This window comes from Capricornis sumatraensis, chromosome X (genome assembly GCF_032405125.1).
Source record: "Capricornis sumatraensis isolate serow.1 chromosome X, serow.2, whole genome shotgun sequence".
Taxonomy (NCBI): Eukaryota; Metazoa; Chordata; class Mammalia; order Artiodactyla; family Bovidae; genus Capricornis; species Capricornis sumatraensis.
The window spans coordinates 85,442,206-85,452,456 of record NC_091092.1 but is presented as its reverse complement, the minus strand read 5'-3'; positions in this window follow the sequence as shown (position 1 = coordinate 85,452,456).

Below are 10,251 nucleotides of genomic sequence, written 5' to 3'. Positions count from 1 at the left end.
AGTAGGACTGGGAGGGGTGGTCAGGTCTTGCCACTTCAGGTTGATTCTGGACTCCTGCTTCCTGGAGCCCAGGTGGCAATCTGACGTGATGGGCCATGTAGGTAATCAGAGGTGAGTGAGGCAGGGACCCAGAGGCAAAGGAGTGGGGATGAACAGCAGAATGTGGATAAATGGAATGGAATTGGGGGAAAGACCATGAAGGGCTGAGTATGGGAATGGGTCGATGAGGGGCAGAGTGGGGGTGAACAGGGCAGGGCAGAGAGAAATGGAAGTATCCAATAGAGTGAGTTACTGGAGAAGAAACAGTTGAATGTAAGCAATGCCAGGGAGAATGGGAGTGAGTAGTTTGAGCAGAGGGTGGATATTGGAAATGTGGACCAAGTGGAGTAAATTGGGAATAATATGAGGCACAGTGGGAGTGACAGTGGTGAATGGGGCAAAGTGAAAAGCAGTCAGGCTCATGGCAAAATGGGGCAGAGTGTTTAGTAAGTGCATAGAGGAAGACTGTGGGTGGGCAACGTGTGGCAGACCACCAGACCAGGCGAGTGCCAGGTGCTATGTGTGGTGAGTGAGGGGGATCTGTGGAGTTGGGCTGTAGGGTCTCAGAGTCTCAGTGATGGAGAAGCTTGTATTGATGAGAACTGAAGGGAAGAAGTGGGAGGTGGTCTCAGAAGTTTCCCCAGGCCCCCCATTGGTGACCACAGGTATATGGGATGGGAGCAGCCTATGATCAGGACACACAGCTCAATGAACAGTTCCTCCATGTCAACAACATGCAGAGAGGGCAAGGCCCTGTGACAAGTGTATCACTGACACCTTCCCCAGATCGACTTGACATTTACATTCCTGTATTTCAGTAACTCTTGTTTCTTCCATAGTAATTTCATTTATTCTCTTTAATGCATCCTACAAGCTATTAACTTACTTGCTGACTATATTTAACACATCTTAGGAATTCTGCCTGCATCTCAAAAGCTGCTTGCTTACTCATCACCTGTACTTCACACATCTGCTCATATTTCAAGCTCCTAGCGTACTTACTACCTATGTTTAACACTTCTTAGGAGCTTCCTCCATCACATTTGTTTTCTTGTCCTTCAGAAGTGATGAAGCAATAGAGAAAATCAGATTCTTTGAAAAGATTAATAAAGTGAGAAACCCTGGGCTGATCGAGGGAGGAAAAAGGAAAACACAAATTTTCAAATCAGAAATGATATAGTGGATATCACTACAGATTTAATTAAACATCAAGGAATTATGAAAAAACTCTGACAGTAAAGTTGATAATTTAATGTAATTAATAAAGGAGAAAAATATAATGACCTCTATAGATGCAGAGAAAGGATCTCATAAAACTCAACACCTTTCCAAATATAAATTAACAAACTAGGACTAGAAGAGAACTTCCTTAAGTCTGATAAAGGGTGCATTAAAAGAAACTGCAAAGACTTAATGGTGATATGGTAAAAACTTGTCTTGAGACAAGATACCTGCTATGCCCACTCCTATTCAACAATGTACTGGAGGCCTTGGGCAGAGAAATAAAGCAAGAAAAAGGAGTAATGACTGGAAAGGAATAAATAAAACTTTCAGTGTCTGCAGATGACATGTACACACAGAAAATCCCAAAGGACCTACAGATACATTCTGAATAAGTGAATTTAGCAAACTTGCCAAATATAAGCTGAAATTACAGAAAGTGTTTATCTTTGTACTGGCAGCAAACAACTAGAAAACTGACACCACAGTTTCAGTTTTGGGGAACAGAGAAACAAGCAATGGGGCCATATAATGGAAGTCCTTGAAAGTTTAAATTTGGATGGAGTGGATTCTGACTAAAACACAGGGAGAAAAACACCTTGAGGTTTCTCACAAGGGTGAGAGAAGTAGAAGAAATGAAAAGTCACAAAGGTAAGGACAGCTCTTTAAGTGTCTGTGTAAGGAAAGGAATTGATGACAACTGGAGAGAGGGAAAGTAAAAAGGCCAGGGAAGGGGAGAATGGTTGAGAAAAGTTCATTTCAGCCTGAGGAGGCAGGGATAACATCCTGAGGACATGGCAGGCAGGCAGCATTCTTTTTTCTTTTTATATGTTGATTTTATATTATTTAAATTTTTGGTTGCACTGGGTCTTTGTTGCAGCACATGTGCTCCAGAGCGCACAGGCTACATAGTTGTGGCATGAAGGCTTAGTTGCCCCACAGCGTGAGAGATCTTAATTCCCCAACCAGGGATTGAACCTGAGTCCCCTGCATTGGAAGATGGACTCTTAACCACTGGACCACCAGGGAAGTCCCAGGGTTCTTTCTCAAAGCTAAGCAAAGAGTAGGGGAAGATACATGGAGAGGTCATTTAATCTAAGGAACTCCTATCCATGTCCTACCTCTTTTCCTTTGAGGAATACTGTTGGCATGTCTGTGGCACGTCAAAGGAACCTCTTCCTCACTAGCTAGAATCTTCCATCCACCATCCATTATCCCCAATCTTTCTAGTTCTCATTCATGTATGCAATTTTAGAGTTTTCTCTGTGCTCTTCTTTCCCAAACATGAAGATTAAGTCTGGTTTGATAACTTGATACCCTGTTAAGAGGACATTCAGGATTTAAGGCACCTGCTTGGGCTTGGGGCCCTCTTAAGACTGAGGAAGGGGCAGTTTCAGTGGCTACACAACAAAGCTGCTCAATTTTATTTTGGCAAAGGCTGCCCATTTCCCTTGAAAGGTGAGAAAACAAATACCCACTCCAGGGTCTAAAAGGGATGAGAACATTTCAGTCCTGAATATGTTTAGCACTTCAGAGGTAAATAAGATCCCACGTATCTTTTCCTCATCACCCAAGGATGATGTTGCTTCACAAACCAGCCCCTGTACACAGAGGGTGGCCAGGGGAAGTGCTGGGTATCTTGGCAGGGGTCCCCAGTCTGGCATATAGGGCTACAGGCCCTACTGGTTGGTCATTCAAATTTACTGAAGCTGGGGGCAGTACTTCGTTCTATGCAGCCAAAGTGGTTTTACCTTTGGTTAGCAATTTAATCTACTGCTTTAACATTGCATGCAGTCTACCAGCCCTGTTATAGAGGAGATGAAATCTCCACTCAGTGTCATGATCCTTTGCCCAGTCTTTCACATTGTGAACTTTGAAATGAGACACCTGATCACTGTCTAGTTGATGACGGTATCTATTTGGTACTGTTTCTCTAATCCCTTAATGGTGGCAGCCTGGTTTGTGCAGTGACAGGAAAGCTTGGGTTAGGCCAGACGCAGTGTCCACACAAACCAAGGCATTTTTAGAACCCTTGCTCAGAGGGAGGGAGTCAATATTATCAACTTGCCAATCCCTCACCACTTGGGAACTCCAGTGGATGGCCCCAGACCCCTTTGACAGCTGCCTTGGACATTGCGTAGAACACACAGGACATGCTGTTACTGCATTAACCAAGTCACTGCATTTCAAGGGCAATCCAGCGTCTTTGGCAATATGGCATTCTACCTGGATGCTATGGTAATGGCTTTTCCTGTGCACTCAATCAGTTGTGTCTACTGAAGGGTCAGTTACTATGTCACATACCTGAGCTAGGGCATCAGCTTCCTGACTGCCAAGGAGTGTCAGTGCTTTGCAAGCTGGGATCTGGAAGACAGTAAGGACAGACTCAGGCTCTTGCAGGTGACCCCAAATGTCTTCACATATCCTGACTCCACAAGGGCTTGTTCATGATTATCTACCCCTCGGCTTTCCATTGTGCAAGTCATAGAGTTAACCCCTTTAGAACAGCCCAATTGTCAATGCAAAGGACTAAGAGCCAGGCATCATGAGTGATCACCAGCTGAACTGCTCTGAGTTCAGCCCACTTAACACTTCCCAAGGAGCATATGATTTAGTCTGGGGCAAGGCCAAGGAATCTATTTTTACTGTACTCAACTGTATTGCCCTCATGTCATCAGCAAATTAAACCAATATCATGTGTGGTAATATCCACTTAATGGCACCAATCATAAAATAGATAACCAATGGGAATTTGCTGTATGACTCAGGGAACTCAAACAGGGGCTCTGTGACAATCTAGAAGGGTGGGATCAGGAGGGAGGGGACATGGGTGTACCTATGGCTGATTCTTGTTGATGCTTGACAGAAAACAAAATTCTGTAAAATGGGTGTACCTATGGCTGATTCTTGTTGATGCTTGACAGAAAACAAAATTCTGTAAAATGGGTGTACCTATGGCTGATTCTTGTTGATGCTTGACAGAAAACAAAATTCTGTAAAGCAATTATCCTTCAATTTAAAAAACTTAAAAAGTATAATTCATGTATCTTTTTGAAAAGAGATGCCTCGAGCTTTAATCTGCTTCAATAATATTTTTGGCTCTTAAAGGCAGTTTGCTGTTCTGATCCCCAGTTCCACGTGGACTTGCTTCCACAGATCATGCTAGCCACCACTCTCCATCACTGCAAATGAGCTTTCCAGAGTCCCTCTTATACTAACCACTCTAGGATCACTGGTTTGGGGGGCAGTAGAAACAGTATACATTTGGGACATCACATAACAATGAAAAGACCAGAGAGAGCTATGTCCACATAAACTAGCTGTCCATGAACTGGCACTTGACTGAATCTTACCATAGTTTAGGAGCCATGGTGTTAGATAACCACATAGCCCTAAATTACTTATTGGTTGCTTGTCTGGGGATGAGGGTGGGGTCCTGCATACTTGCCAATACATCTCTCTGCATGTGAGTAAATAACACCAAGTTTTACTGAAAGTCAAGGATATACACCATAGAGGTCATAATATCACTCTACTGACTAAACAGATTGAACAAATAAAATCTTTCCTGATTGATTCTCCTGGGTTTCCCTACTAAATTGGCAGACTTGGCTGTGAAGGGGCTTTGAAATCTGTTTGTGTCTTTATAGAATTCTGGGTCTTGAGGATGCTTTGCACTGACTCCAAACTCATGTGTTAAGAAATAACATACAGGGGCTTTCCTGGTGGTTGCAAATCCACCTGCCAATGCCGAGGACACTGGTTCAATCCCTGGTCCGGGAAGTTCCCACATGCCGCAGAGCAACCAAAGCCCCATGCACCACAACTACTAAGCCAGTTCTAGGGCCCATGAACCACAATTACTGAGCCCCTGTGCTGCAGCTACTGAAGTCCACATGCTTACAGCCTGTGTTCTACAACAAGAGAAGCCACTGCAGTGAGAAGCCTGTGTACTGCAACAAAGACCCAGCACAACCATAAATAAATAAATCTTAAAAAAAAAAAAACTAACATACAGCTCAGGTTGCAAAACAACATGGGACCGGGGGATGAACTGTTACATAAATGAGACAAAGATGGCCCAAGTATACTAGCCCTATATTGTTCCCTTTTTCACAGCAGGCCAATACCCTTAGCTGAAAAGTTGCTGGTGCCAAACTCAAATTTTTACACATGCATTTGTTTTAAATATAGCTCCAATAAGCAGACTTTTAGCCATTTAGAGCCTGCCTGCTTTGTATACTCCTCAAAATTACAGGCAACATTTGCTAGCCATTTGAAAAGATAAATCCTAGGTCTATAAAAGATCCCAAACCACTTGTGCTCCTTAGGGTGCTTACACAGAGGCTTTCTACCTTGATATAAGTCCCCTCTTAGATACCCCTCACACTGGAGTTTCCTTGTCCTCCCCTTCTGAGTGGCATGGTTCCTAGATGTCAGGAAACATTTAACAGGAGGCTTCCTGTGTGCTGTTTTGGATCTGTCATGAATCCTCTGTTTCTTATTAATTCCTGAATTAAGTGGAGTGGCAAACTGCTCCTGGGGCTAAGGAATACATGCATTTCCTTCGTTAGTTTTTCCATGGTGATAAGTAACTATTTACAACCCTCTTCCTTTTTATGAACCATACGGTAAAAGTGATTATTTACAACTCTCTCTCTTTGATATGGATTGCCTTATGTTTCCTTGATAATTTGTAAGTCTGGACTTTTGGTCTTTATCTTTGCTGAACAAAGCTACCTTGTAAGACAGTATATATACCCACATTATTTTGAATAAAACACCCTTGTTCCATCAGAGCTTGGGTCCCCGTGCCTTTCTTTCTCTGTCTCTCTCTGGCTAATTCTCTGTAGCGTAGAAACCCGTTGTGCTCACTCTCCTGCCTGGGCTTCTAAGACCCTCGAGAAGGCGCACTGTGCCTTCATCCCCTTGAGAGGGCACCCGGTGCCTTCGTGAGCGATGCAAGCCTTGTGTCAAGAGCTTTATTGGTTTTCTGCATAAACCAGGGTATATCAGCCTCTGTCTCTCTTTTACTTTCTTATCGTCGACTCTGGACCACCAGGTTCTGGTCCATTAAAGGACCTCAACACCTGGAAGGTCTTCAGCTATGAGGACATCCTCTTGCCTGTATCCTTTCAAAGCATTATTTTAAAGCTGTTGTGTGCTTCTACCACTTTGTGGCCAGACTTTTTTCCCTTGACCAGACCTGAAAACTCTTAAAAAAAAAAACTTTATATTTTGTTCTGAGGCATAATTAACAATGTTGGAATAGTTTTAGGCAAACAGCAAAGGGACTCAGCCATACATAAACATGTATCCATTCTCCCCCAAACTCCCCTCTCATCCAGGCTGCCATATAACACTGAACATAGTTCAATGTAGGTCCTTGTTGGTTATCCATTTTAAATATAGCAGTATGTACATGTCCATCCCAAACTCCCTAACTATCGCTTCTGCTTGACCCTCCCCCTCCCCTGGCAACCATAAGGTTTTTTCTAATTCTGTGAATCTGTTTCTGTTTTGTAAACAAGTTCAGTTGTATCACTTTTTAGATTCCATATATAAGGATGTCATTTTCTCCTTCTCTAACTTCACTCAGTATGACAGTCTCTGGGTCCATCCATGTTGCTGCAAATGACATTACTTCATTCTTTTTAATGGCTGAGTAACATTCTGTTGTATATATGTACCACATCTTTGTCCATTCTTCTGTCAATGGACATTTAGATTGCGTCCATGTCTTGCTAATGTTAACAGTGCTGCTATTAACACTGGGGTGCATGTATCCTTTCAGATCATGTTTTTCTCCAGATACACACACAGCAGTGGGACTGCGGGGTCGTATGGCAACTCTATTTTTAGTTTTTAAGGAACCTCCACACTGTTTTCCATAGTGGCTGTACCAATTTACATTCCCACCAACAGTGTATGATTGTTCCCTTCTCTCCATCATTTATTGTTTGTAGATTTTTGGATGATAGCCATTTTGACTGGTGTGAGGTGATATCTTATTGTAGTTTTGGGTTGCATTTCTCTAATAATTAGCAATGTTGAACATTTTTTCATGTGCCTCTTGGCCATCTATATGTCGTCTTTGGAGAAATGTCTATTTAGGTCTTATGCCCATTTTTTGATTGGGTTGTTTTGATGCTGTCATGTATCATGGACTGTTTGTAAATTTTGTCAGTTACTACTACTACTACTAAGTCACTTCAGTCATGTCTGACTCTGTGCGACCCCATAGACGGCAGCCCACCAGGCTCCCCTGTCCCTGGGATTCTCTAGGCAAGAACACTGGAGTGGGTTGTCATTTCCTTCTCCATTTTGTCAGTTAGATATTTGCAAATATTTACTCCTCATCTGTAGATAGTCTTTGTTTATTATTTCTTTCCCCTCTGCAAAAGGTGTTGAGTTTAAGTAGGTCCTAATTGTTTATTTTTGCTTTTATATCATTTATTCTGGGAGACAGATTGAAAAGATATTGCTGTGATTTATGTCAGAGAGTGTTCTGCCTATGTTTTCCTCTAGGAGTGTTACAGTGTCAAAAAGAGACATGACTATTAATGTGTGATCCTAGATTGGATCCAGGACCAGAATTGGTAAAAACAAATGAGATAATATATGATACTGATGTTAAATTTCCTGATTTAAAATTACTGCTTTGTATTCGTGGTTGTTATGGACTGACTGTTTATGTCCCTCAACAAATTCATATGTTGAAGCTGTAACCCCATGGTGTGGTTGTGTTTGGAGGTGGGGAAAAAGGGAGAACAAGATGGCGGAGGAGTAGGTGGACCTGGAATACATCTCTCTCCATGGATACATCATGAATACACTTTCAGACACAGAAGATATTGCAGAACACCATCTGAGAGTGGGCATGAGTACCTGGTTGCCAGAAAAGAATACATAGACCCATGCAAAATTTGGTAGGACGAAGGAAGTGGGAAAAAGATGAGAGTGAGCAGGACTAGACCTGCACCTGGCAGGGGGTGGCTGTGTGTGAGAGGAACTGAAGCAGGGATTAGATCCCCACACTGGGGCATTGTTTGGAACAGAGTAGCATTTGAGGCTGAGAGTGAAGCAGCTGATCCTGTGACAGTCTGAATGTAATGAGAATCACACAAACAATCCTTGTCACAGCCGCACATAATGTTGGACAGGGATGCAAGTCCCTTAGAAAGTACAGTGGCTGGGAGTTGGAGCATAGGTATTGGAGAGCAATCTCAGGGTGAGGTCTGCTGTTGACTGTAGGGAGATGGCCCGAGGGGATGTGAGGGAGGAGATCGTGGAGGGAAATGCTTCTGGAGGAAAACCAGGCAGCCTTGGAGGCAAGGCATTACTGCTGAGTCATGTGCAGGGGGTGGAACATTCACTGTAGCTTCTCTCTCCCCAAATGCCAGCACCAGCAGCTGAACAATAGAGAAAGACCCCAGAGAGGGTGGCCCGTTAAGTGCCTGATGCACAGAGTAACAGGGAAGGATCCTAGCAAGGGTGGCCATTTAAGCACCTGACACGCCAAGCAACAGAAAAGGATCACAGCCAGGGGGAACGTTTAAGCACCTGAAATGACAAGCAATAGGCAAGGACCCCAGCCAGGATGGCCCATTAAGTGCTTAAGGTGCCGAGCAACAGAAAAGGACCCCCAACTAAGTGGGGAGGTGTCCCTTAAGCACATGACATGCCAGGCAACAGAGAAGGATCCCGGCCAGGGTGGACATTTAAGCACCTGACACACTGAGCAACAGAGAAGGACCCCAGTCAGAGGGACCCTTAAGTGCCTGGTGTGCCAATAGAAAAGGACCCCGACCAGGAGATGGAGAAGGGAATGGAAACTCACTCCACTATTCTTGCCTGGGATATCCCATTGACAGAGGAGCCTGGTAGGATACAGTCCATGGGGTTGCAGAGAGTCAGGCACGACTTAGCGACTGAACAACAAAAACCAACAAGGAGGACGTTTAAGTGCCTGCTGCGCCAAGCAGCAGAAAAGGACCCCAGTCAGGGTGACCATTTAACCTTCTGACGCACGAAGTAATAGAGAAGGACCCCAGGCAGGAAGGCCATTTAAGGGCCTGTCATGCCAAGCAACACAAAAGGACCCCAGGCAGGGAGCCCTTTAAGTGCCTGACACGCCAAGCAACAGAGAAGGACCCCCCCCCCCAACTGCAGGTGGGGGGCCATTTAAGCACCTGACACATCGAGCAATAGGGTTGGGACCCAACCAGGTGGGTCCTTTAAGTGCTTGATGCACCAAGCAACAAAAAAGGACCCCAACATGGGTGGCCATTTCAGCGCCGGATGCACTGAGCCAAAGAGGAGGAGCCCAGCCAGGGGCACTTATAAGTGCCTGATGTGTCAAGTAACAGAGAAGGATCCCCAGCCAGGGGGCCCTTTAAGTGACTGACACGAAAAATAAGACACGGATGCCACCCAGTTTGGCCATTTAAGTGCTTGATGTGCTAAGCAACAGAGTAGGACCCCAAGCAGGGGGCCCCTTATGCCCCTGACACAGAGGACACAGAGAGCAGTAGGGAAGGACCCAAAATGGGTGGGGGTGGGGGGAAGGGGGTGGGCTTTAGTGCCTGATGCACCAAGCAAAAAAAAAGGAACCCAGACTCCAACGGGGTGGGGGGGGGCCTTAAGCACCTGACACATTGAGCAATAGGGAACGACCTCAGCCAGGGGGTCCCTTTAAATGCCTGATATGCCAAACAACAGAGAAGGACCCCAGGCAGGGTGGCCATTTAAGGGCCTGTCATGCCAAGCAACACAAAACGACCCCAGGCAGGGGGCCCCTTAAGTGCCTGATGTGCAGAGAAACAGAAAAGGACTCCAGACATCATCCCCTTTAAGTGCCTGACATGCCAAGTAACAGTGAAAGACCACAGTCGGGGGCCCTTTAAGTGCCTGACATGCCAGGCAACATAGAAGGCGCCCCCCCCCCACTGCAGGTGGGGGCCATTTAAGCACCTGACACATCGAGCAATA